The sequence below is a fragment of the Terrapene carolina genome, unplaced genomic scaffold, assembly GCF_002925995.2.
Source record: "Terrapene carolina triunguis isolate 2854851 unplaced genomic scaffold, T_m_triunguis-2.0 Scaffold231, whole genome shotgun sequence".
Classification (NCBI taxonomy): domain Eukaryota; kingdom Metazoa; phylum Chordata; order Testudines; family Emydidae; genus Terrapene; species Terrapene triunguis.
The window spans coordinates 4527487-4545970 of record NW_020664582.1 but is presented as its reverse complement, the minus strand read 5'-3'; the positions used below and the strand labels follow the sequence as shown (position 1 = coordinate 4545970).

At 51.6% G+C, this 18484-nt stretch overlaps 1 long non-coding RNA gene across 1 annotated transcript; it reads right to left on the bottom strand.

Annotated features, from left to right (window-relative positions):
* Window positions 1-7860: 7860 nt before the first annotated feature.
* Window positions 7861-14484, bottom strand: LOC115271274. Its single transcript, XR_003899877.1, has 2 exons — window positions 14415-14484; window positions 7861-13086 (listed from the first exon to the last, which is right to left on the bottom strand). It is a non-coding gene; the product is annotated as an uncharacterized LOC115271274 (long non-coding RNA).
* Between the last annotated feature and the right edge of the window lie 4000 nt (window positions 14485-18484).

The following is an 18484-nucleotide window of genomic DNA, read 5'->3' as shown; positions in this document are numbered from 1 at the left end:
TTTCCACGATGTGATGCCCCGTGCACCGGCACCGTAGTGCACAGGGAGGGCACCGCCAATGGGTCACGTGTGCGTTCCAGGCGGGAAACACCTCTTGGGTTGGTCTGGATACGTCTCCTGCTTGTACACACTTGTGCCGGGCCTCTGACAGGAGACCACTGAGCAAACTGCCACCTCCCCAGGGCGGTGCCTCACAGACTCTGCTGTGTCTATGCTCTCAGCCCCCTTCCACTAGGTCTCTCCCTGGGCAGGCGCAGTCACCCCCACATGGCCACTTCACCTCGCACTCTGCTTCCTCATCCACCTCTAGTCCCGACCTGAACCTTGTGCTCTGAGCGAATGCGATTCCATCGCTCGGACTGACAGCCCTGGCTCGCCGGGTGAGCATAGCTTGGTGTGCGTTCGACAGTGTCCGAGTCGCTGCCATGTCACAAGCCAGCCAGCTCTTGGTCACCAAGGGGTATCCTGGAAAGAGAAGGCAGGGCAGCCCCTTTGCACTTTGGCTAAGCCAGCCTGACGGCTCAGAGGAATGCCGATGCCTCCACGCAGACAGAGCTCACATCCAGAACAGGACTTCACCCTGTCAGCTATGGGGCACTGACCTTTTACAGGAGCTGCTTCTCAGCTAGCAGGTGCTGGGCAGTTCAGGTTAGAATGGACAGCAGCTGCGAACCCCCATTAATGGATCTGGAATGGGACTTGACCAGTTTAATCTCATTGAAAACACTGGGCCTCATTCTGATCCCACATACCCCAGTATAAATCAGGAGTAACTTCACCAGTCAGTAGAGTTACACTGAGGGAAACAAACGTGGGTGAGATCAGAATTAAGCCCATTGCGTTTAGATGCATCAAATCATCCCTTTTTGTTCTGGGTGTCCCTTTAAACTATTTTAATAATAATAATACTTGCCCCTTACCCCCAAACCGCTGCAGAAACATGAGCTACCCTCGCAATTTATGTAGAGTGGAAGCTGTTTGGGGCAGGCACCATCTCTTTGTTCTGTATTTGTACAGCGCCTAGCGCAACGGGGGCCTGGGCCATGTTGCGGCTCCTAGAAGCTACCACAACACAAATAATAAATCGCAATAATAATGCCCAGGCACAGCAGACAAGTTCTGATGCATCATCACAGATAGAAGAACCAAGACGGTAAGACTATGTCTTTACGCCCACCAAGCCGTAAGGCAGCTATAGCGCCAACGATTGGCATAGCAGCAACTTATCGCAACTGCCTTTTTATCCTCTCTCTAGTGCCACCCATCTGCAACACTGCTAGGGAAGGAGAACAAACCCAGTGCAGGCTCATTATCCCCATTTTAAAGAGGGGGTAAGGCCTGGATCTGTGTTTAGGGGTTGCTGCACTCAGTGTTGCAACACCTGATTTAGGAGCCTAAATCTCATTTTTCCAAAGGGGATTTCAGGACTTAAGAGCCAAAGTCCCCTTGGCAGTCAATGGGATTCAAACTCCTAAATGCCACCCAGTGAGTTAGCAGCAGAGCTGGGATTAGAACTCGGGAATTCATGGTGACTGGTCCTGTGCTCACTCCACTAGATCACTCTGCCTCTTTATTCATAGTATTTTTGCTGTAAAATTCATGTGCTTCAAGCTATGTATTTTAACTGTAACTTTAGTGCCTTCATGGCCAAGATGGAGTCTGCTCAGCAGGCAGCTCTGGCCAAGAAAAGGTGTGTGCGCAGGAATGCAGCAGTGAAAGTCCCTTCCACTCCAGGGGCACCTGTTCCAAACCCCTCAGAACGAACGAACGACCACACACACACACACACTCTCTCTCTCTCTCATTCACAGAGGGATGAGAGGGGAATCTAGGGGGAGCAGTAGAACAGGGTTGCATTCAACACAAGGCCCAGGGTACCGTAGTCTGACAGGGCAGACACCGAGCAACGTGCCTGCACACAGAGTTCAGGAGTCCCGGGCAGAGTTCCAGTCCAGTGGGGAGGCTTGGGTGCTCCCGGTCATCTTCAGCACCAGTGAACGTTCCCCAACAAACCCCTCCGGAGCCCTCTTCTGCCGCTCTCTGCAAAGCCCCACCGAGCGACCACCTCCCCACTTAACTGGCTAGCAGCCTTCCTCCTTATTCCCAATGCAAGGTCACAAGCGCCAGGACTCCCAGCCCCATGCAGCTCTGGGCAGCAGTGATACTGGGTTCTGCTCCGGTTTGTCCTGCTCAGGCGATTCCTCCCTGGCACAGGGCCCCTCCTGGCAGCTGCTCTGTCCCTCCCAGGCTTTGGGCAGGTTCTCGCTGCTTCGCTCTGTGAGGGCCTGCTTGCTGCAGCCCTTCTGTCTGCAGCTCCAGCCACACACCCTGTCGCTCCCCCGCTCTCTCTGTCTTCCCCCACTCCTGCCAGCACGTCCTGCTTCTGTAACAATCAGCACTGCCCCCCACTCAGAAAAAAGATTTAAAGTGGCTGTGCTCTCTAAACCCCAAAGGGGTTACATAAAAAGCGCATGGACTCTAGCGGCTCTCTGGTCTAATGCTCCTTATTTAATGTAACAATAGTGCAGCTCTTACCTACACTCTCCTGTACAACTCCCTGGGCTGAACAATGTCTCACTACAGAGGTCAGTCTGGGGTGGTTTGGTCCTGGTGGGTGGCAGCTGAGCAGGGCCTGTGCCATTTCACCCTGCGACAGCGACAATGGGAATCCACGGACCTGCGAATCCCAGAGCTGGCCTTTGCACGGCGCCGCCGACCCAGGGGGACTGCCAGTGAGGGCTGGGACAGATTAGACGTCTTGTTTTCATCCGACTATCGGCTAGACGCTCTCCTTGTTCATGGTACCATGCAGAGGAGTGTTGGAAAAGCCCTAGTGGCTTATGGAGTCCATGCCCCTGCGAAGGCGCAGGATATGGCTCTCTCTCTACCCCCATAGCAGCCGTATCTGCTATTCAACAACAAACTGGGCTCCTGATCCAGCCGCTTTACAGCCTGATCCTAGCAGGGTGCTAAACTCATTCCCAAGCAGAATCCGAGGGCCCATTGACCTTCCGCAGCATGATTGATCCGGGGTGGGGGGGGGCATGGCTGCAGAGGGGCCCGATCCTGCAAAGGCTGCTAAACCAGGGGCAGGAACGTATCTTTGCACTGGGACGATTTTAAAAGGTGCCCTTTTACGGAGCATTGGCACACTGATTATGAAACGTGCCCTGGTCCCGCCCGGCCCTGCATCCTAGCCCTTCCGCCTCAGTCTCGTGCCCAAGCAGAGGTGGTTTGGGAATGGTTATAGGCACTGCAGTAGGATGGTTCTCTAGCAAAGAGCCATCCCATGTACATCTACCCAATGCTGTTGCCTGCCGTAGGGTTTTATATTGCTGCCCAGCACTGCAGTATCTGATCCTGCAGCCTCTTTAGCCATGGGAAAGCGCCATTGTTGATGTGCACTTGGGCCCTGCAGCGTTAAACTGGGCGTCCCTAATGCCGTACTCATCCTAACAGGTGGACGGCTCGAGCTGCTTGGCTTGATGCTAGGATGGAAATGAAATGAAATAGTTTTGGTTGAAGAGCTTATCAACTCCCTCACTGTGATTTAGGCATCTTTAAGCCTCGTGTTTTATTAATTGTCCCTGTTCGATGAACAGCACTGAAATGCATGTCTGCAAACAAGGGCTTGTGTTGCAGTATTATGCGTAAGGACTGCCACGTGCACGGGCCCTGGATGGTAAATATGCACTTGATGAACTGCAACGTGGAGTGAAATAAAGGATGAGATTTTAAGTCACCTTCCCTGGAGCAGGGAGTTAGTGATTCTTGTCCTTCGCTATTCTGCCCTCCTGTAGTCCTGTCCCCTGAAGTCTGGCTGTACAGCTGCCAAACCTGTTCACACCTAGCTATCCAGAGACGTTGGGGAGGTGACATAATGGCCCTGCCCTGCTCTGGGGAGCACTGATGGTTGTTTGATGCGGGAAAAGGGAAATTAATTGGTGATGTCACATCTACGTAGGGGACAGCTGTCCACACGAGGGAGAACCTCCATCAGTATTCTCCAGTGAACCCTACCCCACCATGTCAGCAGCCCCAGCAGGGAAGCCAGGGGCTGAATGGGGCCTGGAGGGCGAGCACCCATGGTGCCCCCAGCCGTTGTTCCAACGTGGGGCAGAGGCAGAGAGACAGGGTAACGAGGTGGCAGTTACCCCCGTGCTTCTCATGCTGTAGCTTCTTTTACGAAGAGAAGTTTTCCTGCTCCAGGATCCTTCCCAGATTAATATAACGGAAGAGCAAGTCTTTCCAGACTAAAGTGTATGGACAGGTTCTGCTAGTAACGACGTAATCAGCTTCCTTCTAAGGATACAGTGGCATGGGCGGAGATTTTACTCTCTGAAAGACACATATGGGGCTGCCCTGTTATCCCTTAGAAACAAGGGCTCTATTTTATGAAGGGCCACAGCGCCCCCCAGTGGCTCTGCAGAGCATTGGCAAGCCGAAGTTTCTAAACGGCGCATTAGGCTGCACAGAGGAGGTTCAGTCACAACTGGATGCCTGGTTCTCCGACGAGCCTGTGGTTAGATGGGGAGGGGGTTGCTGATGCTTGAACGCAACAGATTTTCTCCTGGGCGTTCTTTGCTGACGGCTCGTTCTTCACAGCGAGCGTAAGAGACGGTCACAGCTCACAGGCGTTTCCCCTCCCTCGGCATTCCCGCGAGCGCCGTCGTGACGTACACAGCCCCGAGCCCAGGGCAGTGCCCGTGGGGCTCACGGCAGAGGCCTTCAGCCCATTATTAGAACAGGGGCACAGGGGGAAGCTGGCCGGCAGCACCAAAGTGCCGTTTGAGGGAGGAAGGCTGGTCCAGTGCTCAGGGCTCGAGCCTCGGACTTGGAAAACCCAGGTGCAATTCTTTGCCCCCTACGTCCACGTATGCCTCAGTTTCCCTGCAGGATATGATTCCTCGGTATGGTGAGGCTCGGGAGGTGCTCCCCTGCTCCGGGAATGGGAGTGCTGGAAATGTCGTCAGTCGATTGCTGTGTCCGCTCCTGCGAGAGAACTGGAGCTGAAATCCCCCTCGGTCAGGTTTACTTCGGCGCTGGCAGCAACAGGCTCCTGAAGGCAGGGCTCAGTCTTCCCTCCTGCCACGGCTGATCCTCTGTTTCTGCTGTGGGTGGCCGGGGAGGCCTGGCTGACTTCACTCGGTGCTGATGTGGGTGAGCGGCCCGGCCCACAGCACCTACTGAACCAGCGCTCCAACGCACGCCGCACAGAGAGGCTGCACCACAGCCGCCATCCTCTAATCTCCATTTCCCTGACCCCCTCCCGGACATCCCATGGGCGGCAGAGCCAGGGCAGCGCTGAGGCCAGTGGGAGAGCCTGCACTCCAGCCTGGAGGCGAGATAAACTGAACCCACCACTGACACCAACACAGGCGTGAAAACCTTCCTCATTCTGGGCATCCTCAGGCCCCGGAGCAGCCAGTTGCACTGAACGCTCAGACACACTATAGATCGGTCAGAAGAACGGCCAGACTGGGTCAGACCAATGGTCCATCTAGCTCAGGAGCCTGTCTCCCACCAGCGGCCAGTGCCAGATGCTTCAGAGGGAATGAACAGAACAGGGCGATTTTGAGTGATCCCTCCCATCAACCAGTCCCAGCTTCTAGGTCCAGTGGGTGACTTTGCCCAGACTGGGCCAGATATTAGAAGAGCTCGGACTCCGGCAGCTCCATTGCAATGCTCCACTGTGCTCAGCGTCCTGAGCCCTTCTGCAAACGCTGGCCTGATCCTCTGGGAGCTGTTCCAGCCCGGCCCGGGGTTCCAGCAGACGGGTTAATTGAAGCCGGTGGGCTGGGGAAGTCCCACTGGCGCTCAGGTCTCTCAGCCCAATCATCCTTCCGCAGTCACGCAAGAGAACAAGCTGGAGGTTTTTGCAGTAAGGTGCCCGCCCAGGGAGCAGCACCGCACCACCGAGCCAACGCACGCACCTGACAAGCTGGCAGCACTCTCACCAACCCACAAGCTGTGCAAGCCCCTCTTCCTTCCCGTTAGGGCCAAATCCTGAAAGCGTTAGCTGTGTGCTTTGGCCAACTGACCACAATGGGGTGATGGGTGGGAGTGCTGCAACACTGGGGCTGGGCAGCCAATTGTAGAGGCTCGGGAGGACTGTTAGCACCAAACCCCTCAGGGGGAGTCGCTGCCCGTGCGGAGGCAGCGCCCTGACGTATTGCGCCGAGGCCTGTTGATTTGGCCTTTTCCAAAGATGCAGTGGGCCTTCCCCGCCCTGCACTGGGGAAATGGCTCCTGCAGACCCTCTTTGGGGAGTCTGCGCTGTGGGTGATGCCTGGGCCCCGTTCAGAAGTGCAGACCCGGGGGAGCAATGCGGCTAGGCGCCTCCCCCTGTTCTTTAGCACGTGTCCCCCTTTCACAGCTGGCCATGTGAGCTGGGCTTGTGGCCCAGTGGGCGGGACGTTAGATGTGAACTCAGGGTACCTGGGTTCCACTCCCAGCTCTGCCGAGTCACATTGTCTCTGTGTACCTGTTTCCTCTCTCACCTTTGTCTGCCTCGTCTAGGTGTGCATGCAGCTCCTAGCACAATGGGATCCCAGTCTTGCTTGGGGCCGCTAGGTGCTACAGGAATATAAAGAAGAGCTTCAGTGACCTAAAATAACAATCTTTGCAGCCCGTTAAACTGATTATTAACTAGGACTTTACTCCCTACCCCGCAGCAAAGTCACTCCGGCCCAGATCCTCAAAGGTATGTAGGCACCTAACGCCCTTGGAGGAGCTGGGCTAAGCACAGAGGTAAAGTGAGCAAATCGGGTACCATTGCCTGGAAAACGGCAACAATCCTCTTGACACTTTGTCCCCCCGAAAATGAGGTCTCTCTGCTCCTCCAAATCCACCCAGTCTTTTCTGGCATTTCCAACAAAGAGCTGAGCATTTTTGTCCTAGTTTTTCCATCTGAGGTGCCTTCCCATGTTCCTTTCGATGTAACTTTACATTTGCATCCTCGACTGAATTACAGCTCCTGCTCCGTAGCAATCGCAATGCATTTATTCCTACACTTCGCTCCCAGACGGGCATTTGATCAAACATATATTAACGTGAACATTAGCATCCACAAAGAACCGGTGTCAATCAGCTCCTTGACACCCATTCAGGCCGATTTTCAGAAGAAGCGATGCCAGATTGCTGACAGGTGGTGGTTGCAATTCATTCCCCGCCCTCCTCATGCATATTTTAAGACCCCTGAAGAATTGAAAGTGAATTGAGTGCTTGGGCAAGGTGCTGAATTGACAGCTCTGGTAACCAAAGGCCTCTGTGCACAGAGCAGGGCAGCAGCTGCACACGCACCCCCCCCACACACGCTGCGTTCGAACCCCGACCGCTAAGGGGCAGAGGAGAGTTCAGCCTTCAGCTTCGCGGCTGAGACTGCCAGCTAGTGGCTGGGGCCAGCAACACCGGAAACTGGACTGAGATCACCAGATCACGCCTCTTCTTGACGGCATGTGCCAGGGCAATCCAGCTCCGGCAATGCCCAAGCTGAAGTCTGGCCTTCTTGCAGTATGTCTGTCAGTCTGACCCAGGACTCACTTCTGCTCCCATTGAAGCCAGGGGGAGCTTTGCTATTGATGTCAATGGGAGCAGAAGCGGGGGCACGCAGCCCATCCGATAGAGTCTAGCAATATCCAGCCCCATAGAAGGATACACAGATCACTCACGCCAGGCCTGAATTCGGTCCGAGGTGCCCTGTGATCGCAAAGCCCCCCGTTCCCTGTGCGTGATCCCTTCCCCGACGTTTGTCTGTTCAGTCGGGAAGAATCCTTTTCACATTCCGACCGCCAGTTCGCCAGCGAGCGTGCACCACCCGGGCCTGCGCGCTCTGGGATGGAAGAGGCGGGCGTGCCTGACTTCAGCCACAAGTTTTATTGTTTTAGTATGAGCTCACCACACTTTAGCAAGCCACTATTGGGGTCTGTGGTACATTAATACACATCGGTTGTAGTTACACTCAATGGACTCAGATTTGTACAGCGTTTGTACATAGGAAGGGGAGGGAAAAGAATCAAATAAAACAAACATTAGCAGTCAAACCATTTTTTATCTTACTCACAAAATTCGATAGCCAAAAAAATGACTAAGCTACAAAATTGTAATACATACTGTACGGGTAAAATGTTATCATCCATTTATACATCTACTATCGCCTTTATTCTGGTAACTTACATGGAGGCCTATAGATTTTAGTGGATTAATAATTCCCTACAAGATAGTGGTGAACTGCTAAAAGCTGCTGTCACAACGGGGTATTGGAATCTTGTGAAGGTTTCATTTGCATCTTTTTGTTTGTTTTCATGAAACCATCATGCATATCCACTGAAAGTCAAAGGAACTGACCAGAGGAGGGGATGGGGCAGTAGCTGGTATGTCTTGACTATAAATTTCGGACCCATGACTGGGTACGGGTGTTAGCATGGGACTGTGTGTCCACGTCACTTTTCTGAACTCTGAAAAGGATAAAGCCAGTACTGCCATCCAAATGCTTGTACGATTTCTCTTTAGCTAGGATGAGAGGAAAAGGTTGCTAATCTGGATCTTCAAGAGCCTGTCCGGCTGGCATGGAGACTTTATTCTTCAGATGATTTCTCAGCCTTCAGTGGGAAAACAAAACAAAAAACTCTTCCAGCCACTGAACTAATACAATGGATAGAAAGTCCAATTTTCAACAGCGTGGACTCATAATTCCTACGGATTCAACTACTGTGCAGGCCCTTAATTGCTCTTCGAATGGGAAGGGCGCATGGGTGGAGCAGACAGCTCAGCACTGCTTTTCCAGGTCACTAGCTCTCACGCAAGACCCCTTGACTGGAGAGGAAAAATTCTCCCTTCTCACCCACACTGCAGTTGTTGATCCCTGAGGCATATTCTGCACACAGCCCTGGGTGTGACATCAGCATGGAACATGCAATGGAGACAACCGGGGGGGTCACGGAGGAGAAAGCAGCCCCCTATCTTACTTCAGATTTGAAGCTCTGAACAAGATCACTGGGATTAACGCTGGAGAGATTTTCAAATGGGAGCTAGGCACCCAACTCCTACTGACTGCCAATGGGAGTTGGCTGCATAACTTCCCTTTGATGACCCCCGCGCCCACACACACTTCCCCCGCAAAAAAAAAAATACTGAAGATGCCAGTTACACAGAATGTTGCAGAGTACTTTATGTACCACTGTACTGGGCAAAAGTCGCGTGAAGCTTATAAATAAATGTGGTGGAAGGGGACCCTCTGACTTGTCACTTTCTGTGTTTCGTTCTAATTTGGTCTCCTAAAATCTACGGGTGCAGCTGGCACCTGAGCAGAGGGCCAGCATGAGCTGTGTGCACTCGGGAAATCCCTCCCCGCTGTCTCTGGTGCCTGTTTCACTTCTGCAGGACTTCAGTGGAAGACAGGCCTCGTGCTGGCCCCGCCGCACAGGGAGGACATGCACCCTGTGTGATCTGCATTCCTGAGCCATGCAGCTCCTGGCTGGGCTCTCCTGAGCAGGGGCATCTGTTTCGGTTGTAACTCTCCCGCCCGCAGGGCGAGCTGGAAATGGGGCGCTGAGCCTACATGGCTGGGTGCACAGGGGCAGAGCCTGGGGCTGCACTGGTGTGTCCCAGAACGGGTTCGCCCCACGCTGGTGCTCTCTGTGCAGAGATCTCTTTCCAAAAGGGCAAACTCAGAGCCTGCGGGACAGCGTGTGATTCAGTGCGGCCCATTGCTGTGGTAAGGCCATCCAGGCCTATCCCTGGAAGGCTACTCTCCCCTCAGTTATATCCTAGAGAGCATTAGATCCTGAGAAGACAGTCAAAGCCAGCTTACAAAGCAGGCTCTCTTCTACCTTCTCCCGGTCACCGAATGGGCTCAGGTACACTGGCCTGATACATCTTGATAGGTCAAATTCTCCTCTGGTTTCAGGGCAGTGCCACTCGCTTCAGAGCTTTGCCCCATTCAGCCCAGCCCATAGAGCACACCACCCAGCGGGCAGCTCCTGTTTGAACCCGGGGAAGCAGGAGGGTTGCAAAGCGACGCAGAAAGTTGCCATTTAATCCTCTTTAGATAACGGGGGCTTGTCACTTGCAAACTAGACAGAAAATAAATATAGATTGATTACAAAATCGAACCCCCCCTTCCCACTTGGTAAGTCCCAGGAACTCCTGTGAACTCACATGGGTGCTGCCTTCCCTAAGCCCTGGGAGGCGTTTTCCAAAGCCCGTGGCATTGCCCCGAATGCTCCCATTGATGTCAGTGGGCATTTGACCATTAATTTCAGCAGGAGCAGAGTCAGGCAGCCAATGCTGGACACTTTTGAAAATACCACCCCCCAAATGATCAAAACGGCACCTCCTGCTGCTCATGAGTTTTGCTTGGTTATTACATTTTACACACTTGTGCTGGGATTTTCAAAGGAGACTAGGGGAATCAGGTGACAAGTCCCATTGTCTAGCAATGGGCTTTTGGCTCCTTAGGCTCTTTGAAAATCCAAGCCTGAGGCAATGATTAGTGCTTTATTCTTCTATGCAGGTAGAGGGGGCTGGTTCCACACCGCAGGACCTGTCCCACCTGAACTCCCGTTAACCCTCTGAACTCATTAGCCAAATTTAGGCTTCTTCTCCTAACATGCCTCACTTTCCTGAACCCACCTCCTTATCTCAACCATTGAAACAGATCCGGTCTCCACCATTCCCACCAGGTGAAAAGGGCCTAGCTCTATTTCACCGCCCGGCAAGCGGTCTAGTGGCTTCCCGAGTGCAGGAGACTTGGAGGGGTGGGGCAAAGCTCTTTCCCAGTTTGCCTCGGGCTGCCCCAGACTCTGTGCGGCTGGAGAATTTCAGAGTAGCCAAAAGTGGCTGAAGAAAAATCAGACAGGAAAACGAAGGGCCAGATTCCCAGCTCATGTGCAACGGTTCTGCTTCACAGGAAGTCAACACCTATGCCGTGTCCTGCCACGCTGGGAGCTCTTGTCCACGTCCACGGGAGTTCTAGCCCAGGATGTGCAGCAGAGAGCTGGAGAGCGGAGCAGAGAGGTGGACTTGATCTAGGCATTTCAGAGAGGCACAGGGCCGCCCAGAGAAGAGACGGAGCTGTTCACACCCTAACGTCGTTTGGCCGCGTTATAGTAAATATAGCCAAAATGCTGCATTTCCAGAGAAATAGGAAACAATTTGATTTGTGTACCTCCCAAAAGGGATTCTGCAATTAATTCCCTTGGAGGAGGGCGGGGGGAAGGATCAAACAGCATCAAGAACAGTCGTTTGTTTCCATGACGAGCCGCTTCTCCCCCAGAACCAGGGGATTGCCATTAAATTTTAGTCGTTTCTCTGGTGCTGCAATATGTCAATCTAAGCCCTGCCCCACATTCCAGGTACTGATCCCCCCTTGGGAAGCTGCCCCATCCCTCTGGTCCCAGGGTATCGAAAGGCGAATGCTCCTTTTCAGAGCCAGGGGTTTGTCTCAGACACTTAGGACCATATTCCACCCTCACTCCACCCAAGTATCATCCCATTCAGCCCAATGGGAGTTTAGTGCAAAGACTGAGACTAGAATATAGCCCTTGGCATAGGGACCGGTCCATATGCAAATGCACACAGGCAGTGGGGTTCCTCCTCCTGCATGGACAGTTATTGCAGATGGCTACAGAGGTGGCCAACTGGCTCTCCGCACCCACAACGGCAACAGTTCTTTGTGCAAATCTGGGTGCTCAGTTGTGCCTGGATTTCTGTGCACATGGCATGGAGCTCCTGCTTTACAAATGTGACCTTCAGTGTCATTTTGGAGCCCAAACCTGCACCCCAAACTCCCACTTACAGCAAGTAGGGGGAGTCTGAGGTGCCCAGCAAATAGAGGAAAGAACAGAAATCTGCTCTGGTTACAGCTGGAGCTCGTCTGCTCTAGACGGCCTTTGTTTCACTATCCTCCTCAGTCCCTGGTATACGGCACTCTTGCACGAGTGCTCCCAGCAACATGTTACCCTCTCCCGTTGGATATTGTACTGAGAATGGTAGGGGCAACCCCAAAGCAGCCTAATGCTAGGCTGGCCCAACTCTTCCAGCTAGTGATTACCGTTCTGTGGATAGCAGTGGAGAGGGAATCAGAGCCTAGCAGCCTCTGTCCGATGCGACTACATCCTGTGTGTGGGTTTTCTGCCCAGACCCTCACAAACAGGCATACAAAGGTTCTAGCCAGCTGCCTCCAAAGCTTTGCTGTGTACGGGCCTACAGTGCCACCACATGCCACAACACCCCCATGGGCCCTGGCTCTGGGCCCCGGCACAGCCGGTCCTGCTAAGAGACCTCTCGGAGGAGAGAGGCTAAGGAGACCTGTACTCACCCCCACCAGAGGCTCCCTCCCCTTCATCAACTCAGAGTAAACACTGACTCACAAACAGCTGAAATAAATTATATCACCTGAAATCAGATGAGGTTCCACCTGTGCTATCATACAGTACTAAGTGGAGTCTCCGAGGGCTACAGCTGAGAGGTCTTCTATGCAGGGAAGGGGGAGGACTGTCCCAGCAGCTCTTCTTCTACAATCCATGCTTACTGGCTTGAGCACAGTCAGCCTAGCAGGTTTGACTCATTTCTGTAGTTCTTCATACTATGTGAGTGGGTGGGTGGGGGAGAGGGTCAGGGATTACCTGGCGTGGAGAGTGCAGCCTTTGGGAGCACACTTAGGAATTTTCTAATGCCCCAAGCAAACCCCTTTGCATTTCCTCTAGGGTTCTAGGAATCACTGATGACGTTTCAGCCATCAGCTCTCAACCAGACCACATTGTTCAGGTAGGATGAATGGAGATTGTTCACTCAGCCGATACAAATTTCACAGTCAAAACCGATACGGATAAGAAAGCAAAACAAAAGGCTCTTTACACAGGTAGGTTGCCATACCGCTCCTTCTGGAATGATGCTCGTCTTAGAAAATACGAACCAAGGGATTGTCCTACTTAGGTCAGTTAGTACATTATAAACAGTCCTGCTTTTAAAGTGAAAATACTGTTGCTAGTCTTTAGGAGGTGCATCCTTTTCCTGTTGGGGCGCAGAAGGAGATACTGGCATGAAATGGTCCTCTCCAGCTCTTCTTCTCTATCAGTGCTTCTCCTGGAAGAAATGAGACTGTGTTAGGAAAACAGAGGCCTTGTCAATGAATATGTGATCAAGGTAGATCGAGGTTACCAGACTCGCTGGCTATTTATCCAAGGAAGCCAGCAAACTTCAATTAAAGGACCCCCAGATCATCTAGTCTAACCTCCTGTCCACCATCACAGGCCACCAACACCACCCAGCACCCGCACACTAAACCCAACAATTGAAATTAGACCAAAGTATTACAGCCCACAGGAGACTTGACCATTATGTGTTACCGGCAGAGAACAGTGTGGACCAAGGTGCACCAAGGCACAAGGCCACTGCAAAGACAGGGAAATGCTTAAGCAAGAAAAACCCAGATGACCCTGGCAAGTGACCTGCACCCACACACCGCAGAGGATGGCGAAACTGACCTCCCCCCCAAGGTCACTGCCAATCTGACCTGGGGGGAAATTCCTTCCAGACCCCCACCACATCACGAATGCCTAGACCCTGAGCGTGTGAGCAAGAACCAGCCAGTCAAGCATCTGAGAGAGAAAACGCTCGGTGCCATCTCAGAGCTCTGTCCCTTCCTGTCCAATGTCCCATCTCCAGCCCTGGCCATCCCTAATGCTTCAGAAGAAGGCATCCGAAGAGGGGAGGATGGTCATTTTTCTGCAGACAAGGACAATCTGCATGGGGAAATGGCCATGCCGCTGCAAGGTACCAGGTACTTAATCAATCTGACCCATGCTACTGGTGAGGAGAAAAAATTCTGAGACCACGGACCTTCTCCCTAGGCTCTGAGAACCGGAGAAAGCATAAAAGTAAGCCTCCCCCACAATGGTCTATACTGTGAAATACACAGAGATCTGATGAACTAAGGAAGGTTCTAACTTGTGCTGACATGGGAAGAGAGACATACGAGTGCTGATCTGGGAGAACTGTCCAATATGGAAGATGCATATGGAACTTCTTAGCTGCACCAGGTCAATAGCCCAAGGCATCACAGTGTGCACATTACCAATTTCTTTGCATGGTTTTTCTTTTCTTTTCTTTTTTAAACTGGAAGCTCTAGGACCCAGAGGTTTTCAAAGCCTCCAGCAACAGCTGAAATCTGTACTTTCAGTTTCAGGCCAGTCCCAGCTGTGGGTGCAGCTGCTCCAGGGAATTGGTTCTAGTGCACTCGGGAAGGAGAGCGATGCAAAGCCCATTGTTCTTGCTGTGGAACGTCCTGGTCAGAGCCACGCTCCAGGGGATGAGCTCAGTGTGAGACGTGCCCCTGGCACAGCGGAGACCCCACGGAAGAGGTCCTGCCTGGACATTTTTTTATTCAAATAGCTCAGTATTGTATAACCTACCTCCTGCTTGTGGGATTTATCCTGTTGATGGATCCCATTAGCAGATCCCGAGTTTCCAACAGTCTGTAACAGAACAGATGAGACTTGGTTGAAGATGGGCACTGATAAAAAGCATCAAACTCCCCAGAAGCTTTGACATCTGAGGTGACAACTCACTCCCTTTCATACAGATCTGATATTAACTGCTGCGTGCTGGGAAATTAGAATTTAAAGATCCCATGGTGCTCTTGGCAAGGAATTCTTAACCTCTGCATCCTGGCCAATTCCCCAGGGGGGCGGGGGGAATTGCATTCTTCCTAGCAATGAAATTCCCCTCTGTAGTTTCCGCTGGGCAAGGTCCCATTCTTTGCGCTCAACTCCTGGGTAGCGTTGCCTCATGCTGTTGGATTTGCTAATCTGCAAAGTGATTGGCGTTCTTTGGGATACCAGGCACGACAGACACAGTGCGGGTTCACCACTTAGTGCCGGACATCTCTAGAGATGAGTCAGCCAGGCAGAACAGGCTTTTGTTTCTACCTTTAAAAACACAACCAAGTTAAATGTTGATCGGGGCTCTCTAGCAGTGAGAACAGTGTGCTCATCCTTTGCAACTACAAAATAACCAGCATGAGACGAGGGCTGGGAGCAGCCTGCAGTGTAGGACTACGGCATGCCAGCTTTCATTCAGAGTCCCTTCTACACTGACACGATTGACAGCTGTGAATCCACCACCAATGCATTGCTGATGGCAGCACGGGTGGATGTTATAGTGGAGACGGGGCTCTGGAGCTTTAACTATCAGAGAATCATAGGACTGGAAGGGACCCGGAGAGGTCATCTAGTCCAGTCCCCTGCATTCAGGGCAGGACTAGTATTATCTAGACCATCCCTGACAGGTGTTTGTCTAACCTGCTCTTAAAAATCCCCAAGGATGGAGATTCACAACCGCCCTAGGCAATTTATTCCAGTGCTTCACCACTCTGACAGTTAGGAAGCTTTTCCTAATGTCCAACCTAAACTGCCCTTGCTGCAGTTTAAGCCTGTTGCTTCTTGTCCTATTCCCAGAGGTTAAGAAGAACAATTTTTCTCCCTCCTCCTTGTAACAATCTTTTATGTACTTGAAAACTGTTATGTCCCCTCTCAGTCGTCTCTTTTCCAGACTAAACAAACCCAGTTTTTTCAATCTTCCCTCATAAGGCACGTTTTCTAGACCTTTAATCATTTTTGTTGCTCTTCTCTGGACTTTCTCCAATTTGTCCACATCTTTCCTGAAATGTGGCGCCCAGAACTGGACACAATACTCCAGCTGAGGCCTAATCAGTGCAGAGTAGAGCAGAAGAATTACTTCTCATGTCTTGCTTACAATACAGGGGTTCTCAAACTGGGGGTCGGGACTCCTCAGGGGGTCACGAGGTTATTACATGAGGGGTCGCGAGCTGTCAGCCTCCACCCCAAACCCCGCTTTGCCTCCAGCATTTATAATGGTGTTAAATATATTTTAAAAAGTGTTTTTCATTTATAACGGGTGTCGCACTCAGAGGCTTGGTATGTGAAAGGGGTCACCAGTACAAAAGTTTGAGAACCACTGTGCTAATACATCCCAGAATGATGTTCGCTATTTTTGCAACAGTGTTACGCTGTTGACTCATATTTAGCTTGTGATCCACTATAACCCCCAGATCCCTTTCCGCAGTACTCCTTCCTAGGCAGCCATTTCCCATATTGTATGTGTGCAACTGATTGTTCTTGCCTAAATGGAGTACTTTGCATTTGTCCTTATTGAATTTCATCCTATTTACTTCAGACCATTTCTCCAGTTGATCCAGATCATTTTGAAGTATAATCCTATCCTCCAAGGCACTTGCAACCCCTCCCAGCTTGGTATCATCCGCAAACTTTATAAGGGTACTCTCTATGCCATTATCTAAATCATTGATGAAGATATTGAACAGAACCAGACCCAGAACTGATCCCTGCGGGACCCCACTCGTTATGCCCTACCAGCATGACTGTGAACCACTGATAACTACTCTCTGGGAACGGTTTTCCAACCAGTTATGCACCCACCTTATAGTAGCTCCGTCTAAGTTTCCCTTACTTTGTTTATGAGAAGATCATGCGATACAATATCAAAAGCTTTACTAATGTCAAGATACACCACATCCTACCGCTTCCCCCCATCCACAAGCCTTGTTACCCTGCCAAAGAAATCTATCAGGTTGGTCTGACACGATTTGTTCTTGACAAATCCATGCTGACTGTTACTTATCACCTTAGTATCTTCTAGATGTTTGCAAATTGATTGCTTTATTATTTGCTCCATTATCTTTCTGGGCACTATCATTGCCTTTACCCTTGAGCTCTGTCTACACTACAGCTTCCCCTCTTGCTACAACCAGTAGTGGCTCAGGGCTACTAAGCTAGTACAGGCAGACGTAGCTAGAGAGAAGAGAAAGGCCAGGCTGAGTTTTGGAAGTTTAGATCCTAGAAATTCAGGTTGAGACTTTAAAAGGAATCTATTTGCCCAGTGATCATTCCTAACTGCACTTGGTATTGCTTCTTGCATGACAATCAATCACTCTGGAGTAATGTCCCAGGTTGCTTCATCCTGGCATTTGCAGGGCCCTCCAATTTTCTGCAATGCAGTAAATTCCCCAGTCCCTGCAGAAGACACACAGCCTGTGCCTTGAGTGGCAGCCGCATCCAACACTACAAATTAGACTTGAACTTCGCCGAATACAAGGTCGCTGGGAATGAATAAGCTGGAATGTAATTTGCTAGAAACTAAATACAATCTCCCAGAGCAATTATTACAAATTCTTTGAGAAGAAGCTTGAGTGCCAAATCCTTGTCATTTCCTGGAAAGCTATGAGATCAGGGTCTCCAAAGACATGCAGGATGTGGAGTTTTTTGTTTTATTACAGGCTAATACCTAGCCGTAGTCATGGTCACAGCAACAGTAAAGTGCCAGTTCCTTGACAACGAGATGGAGACAGTGCTATTACACCGCAGCTCCTTGTCTAATAGCGAGGCCAGCCATGCACGTCAAGGGAATCCAGAGCACGTCGGCTGATAAGCCTGCAAAGGGAAAGCAGCAGCACCTTGTGGTAATGAGCAATTTCCTTCTTTAGAGTGTTGCAAAGTGAAGGCAGTGCAGCTGAGAGACAAGGGGACATAGACGCCGATTTCGTGGAAAAATTGGTGGGTGCTCTGCACCCACTGGCAGCTCCCTGCCCCGTCCCCCAGCCCCAGCTCACCTCCGCCTCCGTCTCCTCCCCTGAGCGCACTGCGTGCCCGCTTTTTCGCCCTAGCTCCCAGCGCTTGTGCCGCAAAACAGCTGTTTTGCGCGGCAAGTGCTGGGAGGGAGGGGGGGAGAAGGGAGGATGCGGCACGCTCAGGGGAGGAGGTGGGGCCGGGGATTTGGGAAAGGGGTTGGAATGGGGCGGGGAAAGGGTGGAGTCGGGGCGGGGCCAGGGGTGGGGGGCGCGAGCACCCACCGGCGCCAGGGAAAGTTGGCACCTATGCAAGGGGAAACAGTGGCAAGCTGGATCCCCCAGAAAAGGCTACTGGTGTCTTAGGGATGATTGTTTCTGTAGGTCAGGGAGAGAGCAGAGTGGAGTGGACTTACACTGAAACTCAGTATCTAGCCAAGCACAACCAGAGTCCAAGATTGTTTCAGTCCATCCCATTGTGCCCACTGGCCTCCATTTAAGGGCTCAAAGTCCTTGGCCTTATCCTGAAATCCTTGTTTAAGCAAGTTCCCCTGGACGTCCCTCTCCTGTCAGAGAGAAAGACAGGTCTGCAGTTCAGGCACGGCACTGACACTCAGGAGATGGGGGTTCAGTCCTGACCCCACTGCACACTCTCTGTGTGACCCTGAACGAGCCATTTAGGCCCAGGTTTTTAAATGTGTTTAGGCGTTGCTGCACGCAGTGTTGCAACATCTGATTTAGGAGCTTAAATCTCATTTTCAAAAGGGATTTAGGCACTAAGGAATCTAACTACCATCTGTGTCAATGGGATTTTGCCCCCCAAGTGCCTTCATCCCTTTTGAAAAAGAGATTTAGGCTCCTAAATCAGTTAGAGATTGC